This window comes from Garra rufa, unplaced genomic scaffold (assembly GCF_049309525.1).
Source record: "Garra rufa unplaced genomic scaffold, GarRuf1.0 hap1_unplaced_003, whole genome shotgun sequence".
Lineage (NCBI taxonomy): Eukaryota > Metazoa > Chordata > Actinopteri > Cypriniformes > Cyprinidae > Garra > Garra rufa.
Genome location: NW_027394278.1, coordinates 9,497,359 through 9,507,062, shown reverse-complemented (window position 1 = coordinate 9,507,062; position 9,704 = coordinate 9,497,359). Strand labels below are relative to the sequence as shown.

General features: G+C 51.6%; 35 non-coding genes across 35 annotated transcripts in view; 3 read left to right on the top strand and 32 right to left on the bottom strand.

Moving 5' to 3' along the window:
• Nucleotides 1-203: 203 nt before the first annotated feature.
• Nucleotides 204-276, bottom strand: trnaf-gaa (transfer RNA phenylalanine (anticodon GAA)). The gene has a single exon. It is a non-coding gene; the product is annotated as a tRNA-Phe (tRNA).
• A 96-nt stretch (nt 277-372) lies between these two features.
• On the bottom strand, nt 373-446 carry trnai-aau (transfer RNA isoleucine (anticodon AAU)). Its single transcript has one exon. It is a non-coding gene; the product is annotated as a tRNA-Ile (tRNA).
• Nucleotides 447-543: 97 nt separating this feature from the next.
• trnap-ugg (transfer RNA proline (anticodon UGG)) lies at nt 544-616 on the bottom strand. Its single transcript has one exon. It is a non-coding gene; the product is annotated as a tRNA-Pro (tRNA).
• Nucleotides 617-1,145: 529 nt separating this feature from the next.
• trnaa-agc (transfer RNA alanine (anticodon AGC)) lies at nt 1,146-1,218 on the top strand. The gene has a single exon. It is a non-coding gene; the product is annotated as a tRNA-Ala (tRNA).
• A 154-nt stretch (nt 1,219-1,372) lies between these two features.
• On the bottom strand, nt 1,373-1,444 carry trnaq-cug (transfer RNA glutamine (anticodon CUG)). The gene has a single exon. It is a non-coding gene; the product is annotated as a tRNA-Gln (tRNA).
• A 114-nt stretch (nt 1,445-1,558) lies between these two features.
• Nucleotides 1,559-1,630, bottom strand: trnaq-uug (transfer RNA glutamine (anticodon UUG)). Its single transcript has one exon. It is a non-coding gene; the product is annotated as a tRNA-Gln (tRNA).
• Nucleotides 1,631-1,766: 136 nt separating this feature from the next.
• Nucleotides 1,767-1,839, bottom strand: trnaf-gaa (transfer RNA phenylalanine (anticodon GAA)). The gene has a single exon. It is a non-coding gene; the product is annotated as a tRNA-Phe (tRNA).
• Nucleotides 1,840-1,935: 96 nt separating this feature from the next.
• On the bottom strand, nt 1,936-2,009 carry trnai-aau (transfer RNA isoleucine (anticodon AAU)). Its single transcript has one exon. It is a non-coding gene; the product is annotated as a tRNA-Ile (tRNA).
• A 97-nt stretch (nt 2,010-2,106) lies between these two features.
• On the bottom strand, nt 2,107-2,179 carry trnap-ugg (transfer RNA proline (anticodon UGG)). The gene has a single exon. It is a non-coding gene; the product is annotated as a tRNA-Pro (tRNA).
• A 50-nt stretch (nt 2,180-2,229) lies between these two features.
• On the top strand, nt 2,230-2,302 carry trnaa-agc (transfer RNA alanine (anticodon AGC)). Its single transcript has one exon. It is a non-coding gene; the product is annotated as a tRNA-Ala (tRNA).
• A 154-nt stretch (nt 2,303-2,456) lies between these two features.
• On the bottom strand, nt 2,457-2,528 carry trnaq-cug (transfer RNA glutamine (anticodon CUG)). The gene has a single exon. It is a non-coding gene; the product is annotated as a tRNA-Gln (tRNA).
• A 114-nt stretch (nt 2,529-2,642) lies between these two features.
• On the bottom strand, nt 2,643-2,714 carry trnaq-uug (transfer RNA glutamine (anticodon UUG)). Its single transcript has one exon. It is a non-coding gene; the product is annotated as a tRNA-Gln (tRNA).
• A 136-nt stretch (nt 2,715-2,850) lies between these two features.
• Nucleotides 2,851-2,923, bottom strand: trnaf-gaa (transfer RNA phenylalanine (anticodon GAA)). The gene has a single exon. It is a non-coding gene; the product is annotated as a tRNA-Phe (tRNA).
• Nucleotides 2,924-3,019: 96 nt separating this feature from the next.
• On the bottom strand, nt 3,020-3,093 carry trnai-aau (transfer RNA isoleucine (anticodon AAU)). Its single transcript has one exon. It is a non-coding gene; the product is annotated as a tRNA-Ile (tRNA).
• Nucleotides 3,094-3,190: 97 nt separating this feature from the next.
• trnap-ugg (transfer RNA proline (anticodon UGG)) lies at nt 3,191-3,263 on the bottom strand. The gene has a single exon. It is a non-coding gene; the product is annotated as a tRNA-Pro (tRNA).
• Nucleotides 3,264-3,792: 529 nt separating this feature from the next.
• trnaa-agc (transfer RNA alanine (anticodon AGC)) lies at nt 3,793-3,865 on the top strand. The gene has a single exon. It is a non-coding gene; the product is annotated as a tRNA-Ala (tRNA).
• A 340-nt stretch (nt 3,866-4,205) lies between these two features.
• Nucleotides 4,206-4,277, bottom strand: trnaq-uug (transfer RNA glutamine (anticodon UUG)). The gene has a single exon. It is a non-coding gene; the product is annotated as a tRNA-Gln (tRNA).
• Nucleotides 4,278-4,413: 136 nt separating this feature from the next.
• trnaf-gaa (transfer RNA phenylalanine (anticodon GAA)) lies at nt 4,414-4,486 on the bottom strand. Its single transcript has one exon. It is a non-coding gene; the product is annotated as a tRNA-Phe (tRNA).
• A 96-nt stretch (nt 4,487-4,582) lies between these two features.
• trnai-aau (transfer RNA isoleucine (anticodon AAU)) lies at nt 4,583-4,656 on the bottom strand. The gene has a single exon. It is a non-coding gene; the product is annotated as a tRNA-Ile (tRNA).
• A 97-nt stretch (nt 4,657-4,753) lies between these two features.
• Nucleotides 4,754-4,825, bottom strand: trnap-ugg (transfer RNA proline (anticodon UGG)). The gene has a single exon. It is a non-coding gene; the product is annotated as a tRNA-Pro (tRNA).
• Nucleotides 4,826-5,581: 756 nt separating this feature from the next.
• Nucleotides 5,582-5,653, bottom strand: trnaq-cug (transfer RNA glutamine (anticodon CUG)). Its single transcript has one exon. It is a non-coding gene; the product is annotated as a tRNA-Gln (tRNA).
• Nucleotides 5,654-5,767: 114 nt separating this feature from the next.
• trnaq-uug (transfer RNA glutamine (anticodon UUG)) lies at nt 5,768-5,839 on the bottom strand. Its single transcript has one exon. It is a non-coding gene; the product is annotated as a tRNA-Gln (tRNA).
• Nucleotides 5,840-5,975: 136 nt separating this feature from the next.
• trnaf-gaa (transfer RNA phenylalanine (anticodon GAA)) lies at nt 5,976-6,048 on the bottom strand. Its single transcript has one exon. It is a non-coding gene; the product is annotated as a tRNA-Phe (tRNA).
• Nucleotides 6,049-6,144: 96 nt separating this feature from the next.
• On the bottom strand, nt 6,145-6,218 carry trnai-aau (transfer RNA isoleucine (anticodon AAU)). The gene has a single exon. It is a non-coding gene; the product is annotated as a tRNA-Ile (tRNA).
• A 97-nt stretch (nt 6,219-6,315) lies between these two features.
• On the bottom strand, nt 6,316-6,387 carry trnap-ugg (transfer RNA proline (anticodon UGG)). The gene has a single exon. It is a non-coding gene; the product is annotated as a tRNA-Pro (tRNA).
• A 588-nt stretch (nt 6,388-6,975) lies between these two features.
• trnap-ugg (transfer RNA proline (anticodon UGG)) lies at nt 6,976-7,047 on the bottom strand. The gene has a single exon. It is a non-coding gene; the product is annotated as a tRNA-Pro (tRNA).
• Nucleotides 7,048-7,690: 643 nt separating this feature from the next.
• Nucleotides 7,691-7,762, bottom strand: trnaq-cug (transfer RNA glutamine (anticodon CUG)). Its single transcript has one exon. It is a non-coding gene; the product is annotated as a tRNA-Gln (tRNA).
• Nucleotides 7,763-7,876: 114 nt separating this feature from the next.
• Nucleotides 7,877-7,948, bottom strand: trnaq-uug (transfer RNA glutamine (anticodon UUG)). Its single transcript has one exon. It is a non-coding gene; the product is annotated as a tRNA-Gln (tRNA).
• A 136-nt stretch (nt 7,949-8,084) lies between these two features.
• Nucleotides 8,085-8,157, bottom strand: trnaf-gaa (transfer RNA phenylalanine (anticodon GAA)). The gene has a single exon. It is a non-coding gene; the product is annotated as a tRNA-Phe (tRNA).
• A 96-nt stretch (nt 8,158-8,253) lies between these two features.
• On the bottom strand, nt 8,254-8,327 carry trnai-aau (transfer RNA isoleucine (anticodon AAU)). Its single transcript has one exon. It is a non-coding gene; the product is annotated as a tRNA-Ile (tRNA).
• A 97-nt stretch (nt 8,328-8,424) lies between these two features.
• trnap-ugg (transfer RNA proline (anticodon UGG)) lies at nt 8,425-8,496 on the bottom strand. The gene has a single exon. It is a non-coding gene; the product is annotated as a tRNA-Pro (tRNA).
• Nucleotides 8,497-9,139: 643 nt separating this feature from the next.
• trnaq-cug (transfer RNA glutamine (anticodon CUG)) lies at nt 9,140-9,211 on the bottom strand. Its single transcript has one exon. It is a non-coding gene; the product is annotated as a tRNA-Gln (tRNA).
• Nucleotides 9,212-9,325: 114 nt separating this feature from the next.
• trnaq-uug (transfer RNA glutamine (anticodon UUG)) lies at nt 9,326-9,397 on the bottom strand. Its single transcript has one exon. It is a non-coding gene; the product is annotated as a tRNA-Gln (tRNA).
• A 136-nt stretch (nt 9,398-9,533) lies between these two features.
• trnaf-gaa (transfer RNA phenylalanine (anticodon GAA)) lies at nt 9,534-9,606 on the bottom strand. Its single transcript has one exon. It is a non-coding gene; the product is annotated as a tRNA-Phe (tRNA).
• A 96-nt stretch (nt 9,607-9,702) lies between these two features.
• Nucleotides 9,703-9,704, bottom strand: part of trnai-aau (transfer RNA isoleucine (anticodon AAU)) — a 74-nt gene continuing 72 nt past the window's right edge. The window contains exon 1 of the tRNA in view: nt 9,703-9,704. This exon is cut by the window's right edge and continues 72 nt beyond it. This is a non-coding gene — a tRNA (tRNA-Ile).

Genomic DNA, 9,704 nt, shown 5'->3' with positions numbered 1-9,704 from the left:
CCACCGAGATTTGAACTCGGATCGCTGGATTCAAAGTCCAGAGTGCTAACCGTTACACCATGGAACCACGAGCGCCGCTTTGACAGCTGACCTGGAGGTAGATAGTGTTGCGGCTAGGGGGAACCAGTCAGAGCGAGGGGTTGTATCCCAGTGAGTTTTGGTCACTGGCCACCCTCGACCAAAAGACAAAAGAAAGCTGCATCTGCCGAAACCCGGAATTGAACCAAGGACCTTTAGATCTTCAGTCTAACGCTCTCCCAACTGAGCTATTTCGGCCACATCCCCCTAGGGTTTGGTCTGCAGGGGTTTACGTGACACCACCCGTCGCTTTGAGAGAAGAGCAGAGACGAGCTAACAGAGAACAAAAGACGTTGGCCCGTACGGGGATCGAACCCGCGACCTTGGCGTTATTAGCACCACGCTCTAACCAACTGAGCTAACCGGCCTGGCTCCGGCCAGACGTCTGCCCAATTTCCCCAAAATTTACTGACTGCTCGTGGGCCCCTTAGCAGGCAGAAAAGCTTCAGGACCAAGCCTGACCATGGGCTCGTCCGGGATTTTGAACCCGGGACCTCTCGCACCCAAAGCGAGAATCATACCCCTAGACCAACGAGCCACGCTCACGCAGCTGGCGCACCGCCGCCTGCCCTCGAGCGACGCTCTTCACGTGGCTTTGAATGCAGGGAGCATCCGGAAGTCTGCGCTTGTGGCAAAAAGCACCTCGATTTCTGAGAAACGTGTTTCTGCCCTGCTCTACTCACCCTGTTACGGTCCTCAGGGGTGCAGACTTACTTGACCGCAACAGTCACTTCTGATACAGGATCACAATCTTGTGAAAGCCAAGTGGATCGTTTGTAATAAAGCAACAACAACAAGAAAGCCCAAAAAACAACATTAAAAACACTGAATGAAACAAGCAAGCATTAGAAGAAATGAGTCTAAAAACAAACAAGTTGGCGGCGATCATAATAACCAAAAGCAAAGAAGACAAATAGCAACAACAAAAGAAAGAAAAAATTAACTGCAATGGAAGAAATGACACACCTCGAGACAAGGTCAAAGGCAAAGGAATGAAAGTGGGCCTTTGAATGGATTCAATAATGGTGGTGGACCTAACAGGGAGAAGATTCTGCCTTCTGCGGCCAGGGGAATTAGCTCAAATGGTAGAGCGCTCGCTTAGCATGCGAGAGGTAGCGGGATCGATGCCCGCATTCTCCAAAGGGCTCCTGACCTTTTACGAGCACGTCCCCAAGGAGACAGACTGCGCTTTTTGCGGTGCGAAACGTACCCTCGCAGTTGCGTGAGCCTTTGGGGCCCACTGCTGTCAAAAGGATTTCTCAGAACGGGCCCTGCGCACATTCGTGGCAAAAGCAGGTCCCACCGAGATTTGAACTCGGATCGCTGGATTCAGAGTCCAGAGTGCTAATCATTACACCATGGAACCTTGACGAGAGAGGCCGCTGCTCAGAGGAAAGCAAAGAAGAAGTCGCTTACGGCTCACCAGCAACAAAAATAAAGTTGAGCCTTTTTTGTTTTTATCTGCCGCAAGAAGGCACGTAGGTTCCACCGAGATTTGAACTCGGATCGCTGGATTCAAAGTCCAGAGTGCTAACCGTTACACCATGGAACCACGAGCGCCTCTTTGACAGCTGACCTGGAGGTAGATAGTGTTGCGGCTAGGGGGAACCAGTCAGAGCGAGGGGTTGTATCCCAGTGAGTTTTGGTCACTGGCCACCCTCGACCAAAAGACAAAAGAAAGCTGCATCTGCCGAAACCCGGAATTGAACCAAGGACCTTTAGATCTTCAGTCTAACGCTCTCCCAACTGAGCTATTTCGGCCACATCCCCCTAGGGTTTGGTCTGCAGGGGTTTACGTGACACCACCCGTCGCTTTGAGAGAAGAGCAGAGACGAGCTAACAGAGAACAAAAGACGTTGGCCCGTACGGGGATCGAACCCGCGACCTTGGCGTTATTAGCACCACGCTCTAACCAACTGAGCTAACCGGCCTGGCTCCGGCCAGACGTCTGCCCAATTTCCCCAAAATTTACTGACTGCTCGTGGGCCCCTTAGCAGGCAGAAAAGCTTCAGGACCAAGCCTGACCACGGGCTCGTCCGGGATTTTGAACCCGGGACCTCTCGCACCCAAAGCGAGAATCATACCCCTAGACCAACGAGCCACGCTCACGCAGCTGGCAAAACAGGGAGAAGATTCTGCCTTCTGCGGCCAGGGGAATTAGCTCAAATGGTAGAGCGCTCGCTTAGCATGCGAGAGGTAGCGGGATCGATGCCCGCATTCTCCAAAGGGCTCCTGACCTTTTACGAGCACGTCCCCAAGGAGACAGACTGCGCTTTTTGCGGTGCGAAACGTACCCTCGCAGTTGCGTGAGCCTTTGGGGCCCACTGCTGTCAAAAGGATTTCTCAGAACGGGCCCTGCGCACATTCGTGGCAAAAGCAGGTCCCACCGAGATTTGAACTCGGATCGCTGGATTCAGAGTCCAGAGTGCTAATCATTACACCATGGAACCTTGACGAGAAAGGCCGCTGCTCAGAGGAAAGCAAAGAAGAAGTCGCTTACGGCTCACCAGCAACAAAAATAAAGTTGAGCCTTTTTTGTTTTTATCTGCCGCAAGAAGGCACGTAGGTTCCACCGAGATTTGAACTCGGATCGCTGGATTCAAAGTCCAGAGTGCTAACCGTTACACCATGGAACCACGAGCGCCTCTTTGACAGCTGACCTGGAGGTAGATAGTGTTGCGGCTAGGGGGAACCAGTCAGAGCGAGGGGTTGTATCCCAGTGAGTTTTGGTCACTGGCCACCCTCGACCAAAAGACAAAAGAAAGCTGCATCTGCCGAAACCCGGGATTGAACCAGGGACCTTTAGATCTTCAGTCTAACGCTCTCCCAACTGAGCTATTTCGGCCACATCCCCCTAGGGTTTGGTCTGCAGGGGTTTACGTGACACCACCCGTCGCTTTGAGAGAAGAGCAGAGACGAGCTAACAGAGAACAAAAGACGTTGGCCCGTACGGGGATCGAACCCGCGACCTTGGCGTTATTAGCACCACGCTCTAACCAACTGAGCTAACCGGCCTGGCTCCGGCCAGACGTCTGCCCAATTTCCCCAAAATTTGCTGACTGCTCGTGGGCCCCTTAGCAGGCAGAAAAGCTTCAGGACCAAGCCTGACCACGGGCTCGTCCGGGATTTTGAACCCGGGACCTCTCGCACCCAAAGCGAGAATCATACCCCTAGACCAACGAGCCACGCTCACGCAGCTGGCGCACCGCCGCCTGCCCTCGAGCGACGCTCTTCACGTGGCTTTGAATGCAGGGAGCATCCGGAAGTCTGCGCTTGTGGCAAAAAGCACCTCGATTTCTGAGAAACTTGTTTCTGCCCTGCTCTACTCACCCTGTTACGGTCCTCAGGGGTGCAGACTTACTTGACCGCAACAGTCACTTCTGATACAGGATCACAATCTTGTGAAAGCCAAGTGGATCGTTTGTAATAAAGCAACAACAACAAGAAAGCCCAAAAAACAACATTAAAAACACTGAATGAAACAAGCAAGCATTAGAAGAAATGAGTCTAAAAACAAACAAGTTGGCGGCGATCATAATAACCAAAAGCAAAGAAGACAAATAGCAACAACAAAAGAAAGAAAAAATTAACTGCAATGGAAGAAATGACACACCTCGAGACAAGGTCAAAGGCAAAGGAATGAAAGTGGGCCTTTGAATGGATTCAATAATGGTGGTGGACCTAACAGGGAGAAGATTCTGCCTTCTGCGGCCAGGGGAATTAGCTCAAATGGTAGAGCGCTCGCTTAGCATGCGAGAGGTAGCGGGATCGATGCCCGCATTCTCCAAAGGGCTCCTGCCCTTTTACGCGCACGTCCCCAAGGAGACAGACTGCGCTTTTTGCGGTGCGAAACGTACCCTCGCAGTTGCGTGAGCCTTTGGGGCCCACTGCTGTCAAAAGAATTTCTCAGAACGGGCTCTGCGCACATTCGTGGCAAAAGCAGGTCCCACCGAGATTTGAACGTGGATCGCTGGATTCAGAGTCCAGAGTGCTAAACATTACACCATGGAACCTTGATGAGAGAGGCCGCTGCTCAGAGGAAAACAAAGAAGAAGTCGCTTACGGCTCACCAGCAACAAAAATGAAGTTGAGCTTTTTTTGTTTTTATCTGCCGCAAGAAGGCACGTAGGTTCCACCGAGATTTGAACTCGGATCGCTGGATTCAAAGTCCAGAGTGCTAACCGTTACACCATGGAACCACGAGCGCCTCTTTGACAGCTGACCTGGAGGTAGATAGTGTTGCGGCTAGGGGGAACCAGTCAGAGCGAGGGGTTGTATCCCAGTGAGTTTTGGTCACTGGCCACCCTCGACCAAAAGACAAAAGAAAGCTGCATCTGCCGAAACCCGGGATTGAACCAGGGACCTTTAGATCTTCAGTCTAACGCTCTCCCAACTGAGCTATTTCGGCCACATCCCCCTAGGGTTTGGTCTGCAGGGGTTTACGTGACACCACCCGTCGCTTTGAGAGAAGAGCAGAGACGAGCTAACAGAGAACAAAAGACGTTGGCCCGTACGGGGATCGAACCCGCGACCTTGGCGTTATTAGCACCACGCTCTAACCAACTGAGCTAACCGGCCTGGCTCCGGCCAGACGTCTGCCCAATTTCCCCAAAATTTGCTGACTGCTCGTGGGCCCCTTAGCAGGCAGAAAAGCTTCAGGACCAAGCCTGACCACGGGCTCGTCCGGGATTTGAACCCGGGACCTCTCGCACCCAAAGCGAGAATCATACCCCTAGACCAACGAGCCACGCTCATGCAGCTGGCGCACCGCCGCCTGCCCTCGAGCGACGCTCTTCACGTGGCTTTGAATGCAGGGAGCATCCGGAAGTCTGCGCTTGTGGCAAAAAGCACCTCGATTTCTGAGAAACTTGTTTCTGCCCTGCTCTACTCACCCTGTTACGGTCCTCAGGGGTGCAGACTTACTTGACCGCAACAGTCACTTCTGATACAGGATCACAATCTTGTGAAAGCCAAGTGGATCGTTTGTAATAAAGCAACAACAACAAGAAAGCCCAAAAAACAACATTAAAAACACTGAATGAAACAAGCAAGCATTAGAAGAAATGAGTCTAAAAACAAACAAGTTGGCGGCGATCATAATAACCAAAAGCAAAGAAGACAAATAGCAACAACAAAAGAAAGAAAAAATTAACTGCAATGGAAGAAATGACACACCTCGAGACAAGGTCAAAGGCAAAGGAATGAAAGTGGGCCTTTGAATGGATTCAATAATGGTGGTGGACCTAACAGGGAGAAGATTCTGCCTTCTGCGGCCAGGGGAATTAGCTCAAATGGTAGAGCGCTCACTTAGCATGCGAGAGGTAGCGGGATCGATGCCCGCATTCTCCAAAGGGCTCCTGCCCTTTTACGCGCACGTCCCCAAGGAGACAGACTGCGCTTTTTGCGGTGCGAAACGTACCCTCGCAGTTGCGTGAGCCTTTGGGGCCCACTGCTGTCAAAAGAATTTCTCAGAACGGGCCCTGCGCACATTCGTGGCAAAAGCAGGTCCCACCGAGATTTGAACTCGGATCGCTGGATTCAGAGTCCAGAGTGCTAACCATTACACCATGGAACCTTGACGAGAGAGGCCGCTGCTCAGAGGAAAACAAAGAAGAAGTCGCTTACGGCTCACCAGCAACAAAAACGAAGTTGAGCTTTTTTTGTTTTTATCTGCCGCAAGAAGGCACGTAGGTTCCACCGAGATTTGAACTCGGATCGCTGGATTCAAAGTCCAGAGTGCTAACCGTTACACCATGGAACCACGAGCGCCTCTTTGACAGCTGACCTGGAGGTAGATAGTGTTGCGGCTAGGGGGAACCAGTCAGAGCGAGGGGTTGTATCCCAGTGAGTTTTGGTCACTGGCCACCCTCGACCAAAAGACAAAAGAAAGCTGCATCTGCCGAAACCCGGGATTGAACCAGGGACCTTTAGATCTTCAGTCTAACGCTCTCCCAACTGAGCTATTTCGGCCACATCCACCTAGGGTTTGGTCTGCAGGGGTTTACGTGACACCACCCGTCGCTTTGAGAGAAGAGCAGAGACGAGCTAACAGAGAACAAAAGACGTTGGCCCGTACGGGGATCGAACCCGCGACCTTGGCGTTATTAGCACCACGCTCTAACCAACTGAGCTAACCGGCCTGGCTTCGGCCAGACATCTGCCCAATTTCCCCAAAGTTTGCTGACTGCTCGTGGGCCCCTTAGCAGGCAGAAAAGCTTCAGGACCAAGCCTGACCACGGGCTCGTCCGGGATTTGAACCCGGGACCTCTCGCACCCAAAGCGAGAATCATACCCCTAGACCAACGAGCCACGCTCACGCAGCTGGCGCACCGCCGCCTGCCCTCGAGCGACGCTCTTCACGTGGCTTTGAATGCAGGGAGCATCCGGAAGTCTGCGCTTGTGGCAAAAAGCACCTCGATTTCTGAGAAACTTGTTTCTGCCCTGCTCTACTCACCCTGTTACGGTCCTCAGGGGTGCAGACTTACTTGACCGCAACAGTCACTTCTGATACAGGATCACAATCTTGTGAAAGCCAAGTGGATCGTTTGTAATAAAGCAACAACAACAAGAAAGCCCAAAAAACAACATTAAAAACACTGAATGAAACAAGCAAGCATTAGAAGAAATGAGTCTAAAAACAAACAAGTTGGCGGCGATCATAATAACCAAAAGCAAAGAAGACAAATAGCAACAACAAAAGAAAGAAAAAATTAACTGCATCTCCAGGGGAATTAGCTCAAATGGTAGAGCGCTCCTTGGCGTTATTAGCACCACGCTCTAACCAACTGAGCTAACCGGCCTGGCTTCGGCCAGACATCTGCCCAATTTCCCCAAAGTTTGCTGACTGCTCGTGGGCCCCTTAGCAGGCAGAAAAGCTTCAGGACCAAGCCTGACCACGGGCTCGTCCGGGATTTGAACCCGGGACCTCTCGCACCCAAAGCGAGAATCATACCCCTAGACCAACGAGCCACGCTCACGCAGCTGGCGCACCGCCGCCTGCCCTCGAGCGACGCTCTTCACGTGGCTTTGAATGCAGGGAGCATCCGGAAGTCTGCGCTTGTGGCAAAAAGCACCTCGATTTCTGAGAAACTTGTTTCTGCCCTGCTCTACTCACCCTGTTACGGTCCTCAGGGGTGCAGACTTACTTGACCGCAACAGTCACTTCTGATACAGGATCACAATCTTGTGAAAGCCAAGTGGATCGTTTGTAATAAAGCAACAACAACAAGAAAGCCCAAAAAACAACATTAAAAACACTGAATGAAACAAGCAAGCATTAGAAGAAATGAGTCTAAAAACAAACAAGTTGGCGGCGATCATAATAACCAAAAGCAAAGAAGACAAATAGCAACAACAAAAGAAAGAAAAAATTAACTGCATCTCCAGGGGAATTAGCTCAAATGGTAGAGCGCTCGCTTAGCATGCGAGAGGTAGCGGGATGGATGCCCGCATTCTCCAAAGGGCTCCTGCCCTTTTACGCGCACGTCCCCAAGGAGACAGACTGCGCTTTTTGCGGTGCGAAACGTACCCTCGCAGTTGCGTGAGCCTTTGGGGCCCACTGCTGTCAAAAGAATTTCTCAGAACGGGCCCTGCGCACATTCGTGGCAAAAGCAGGTCCCACCGAGATTTGAACTCGGATCGCTGGATTCAGAGTCCAGAGTGCTAACCATTACACCATGGAACCTTGACGAGAGAGGCCGCTGCTCAGAGGAAAGCAAAGAAGAAGTCGCTTACGGCTCACCAGCAACAAAAATAAAGTTGAGCCTTTTTTGTTTTTATCTGCCGCAAGAAGGCACGTAGGTTCCACCGAGATTTGAACTCGGATCGCTGGATTCAAAGTCCAGAGTGCTAACCGTTACACCATGGAACCACGAGCGCCTCTTTGACAGCTGACCTGGAGGTAGATAGTGTTGCGGCTAGGGGGAACCAGTCAGAGCGAGGGGTTGTATCCCAGTGAGTTTTGGTCACTGGCCACCCTCGACCAAAAGACAAAAGAAAGCTGCATCTGCCAAAACGCGGGATTGAACCAGGGACCTTTAGATCTTCAGTCTAACGCTCTCCCAACTGAGCTATTTCGGCCACATCCCCCTAGGGTTTGGTCTGCAGGGGTTTACGTGACACCACCCGTCGCTTTGAGAGAAGAGCAGAGACGAGCTAACAGAGAACAAAAGACGTTGGCCCGTACGGGGATCGAACCCGCGACCTTGGCGTTATTAGCACCACGCTCTAACCAACTGAGCTAACCGGCCTGGCTCCGGCCAGACGTCTGCCCAATTTCCCCAAAGTTTGCTGACTGCTCGTGGGCCCCTTAGCAGGCAGAAAAGCTTCAGGACCAAGCCTGACCACGGGCTCGTCCGGGATTTGAACCCGGGACCTCTCGCACCCAAAGCGAGAATCATACCCCTAGACCAACGAGCCACGCTCACGCAGCTGGCGCACCGCCGCCTGCCCTCGAGCGACGCTCTTCACGTGGCTTTGAATGCAGGGAGCATCCGGAAGTCTGCGCTTGTGGCAAAAAGCACCTCGATTTCTGAGAAACTTGTTTCTGCCCTGCTCTACTCACCCTGTTACGGTCCTCAGGGGTGCAGACTTACTTGACCGCAACAGTCACTTCTGATACAGGATCACAATCTTGTGAAAGCCAAGTGGATCGTTTGTAATAAAGCAACAACAACAAGAAAGCCCAAAAAACAACATTAAAAACACTGAATGAAACAAGCAAGCATTAGAAGAAATGAGTCTAAAAACAAACAAGTTGGCGGCGATCATAATAACCAAAAGCAAAGAAGACAAATAGCAACAACAAAAGAAAGAAAAAATTAACTGCATCTCCAGGGGAATTAGCTCAAATGGTAGAGCGCTCGCTTAGCATGCGAGAGGTAGCGGGATGGATGCCCGCATTCTCCAAAGGGCTCCTGCCCTTTTACGCGCACGTCCCCAAGGAGACAGACTGCGCTTTTTGCGGTGCGAAACGTACCCTCGCAGTTGCGTGAGCCTTTGGGTCCCACTGCTGTCAAAAGAATTTCTCAGAACGGGCCCTGCGCACATTCGTGGCAAAAGCAGGTCCCACCGAGATTTGAACTCGGATCGCTGGATTCAGAGTCCAGAGTGCTAACCATTACACCATGGAACCTTGACGAGAGAGGCCGCTGCTCAGAGGAAAACAAAGAAGAAGTCGCTTACGGCTCACCAGCAACAAAAATGAAGTTGAGCTTTTTTTGTTTTTATCTGCCGCAAGAAGGCACGTAGGTTCCACCGAGATTTGAACTCGGATCGCTGGATTCAAAGTCCAGAGTGCTAACCGTTACACCATGGAACCACGAGCGCCTCTTTGACAGCTGACCTGGAGGTAGATAGTGTTGCGGCTAGGGGGAACCAGTCAGAGCGAGGGGTTGTATCCCAGTGAGTTTTGGTCACTGGCCACCCTCGACCAAAAGACAAAAGAAAGCTGCATCTGCCGAAACGCGGGATTGAACCAGGGACCTTTAGATCTTCAGTCTAACGCTCTCCCAACTGAGCTATTTCGGCCACATCCCCCTAGGGTTTGGTCTGCAGGGGTTTACGTGACACCACCCGTCGCTTTGAGAGAAGAGCAGAGACGAGCTAACAGAGAACAAAAGACGTTG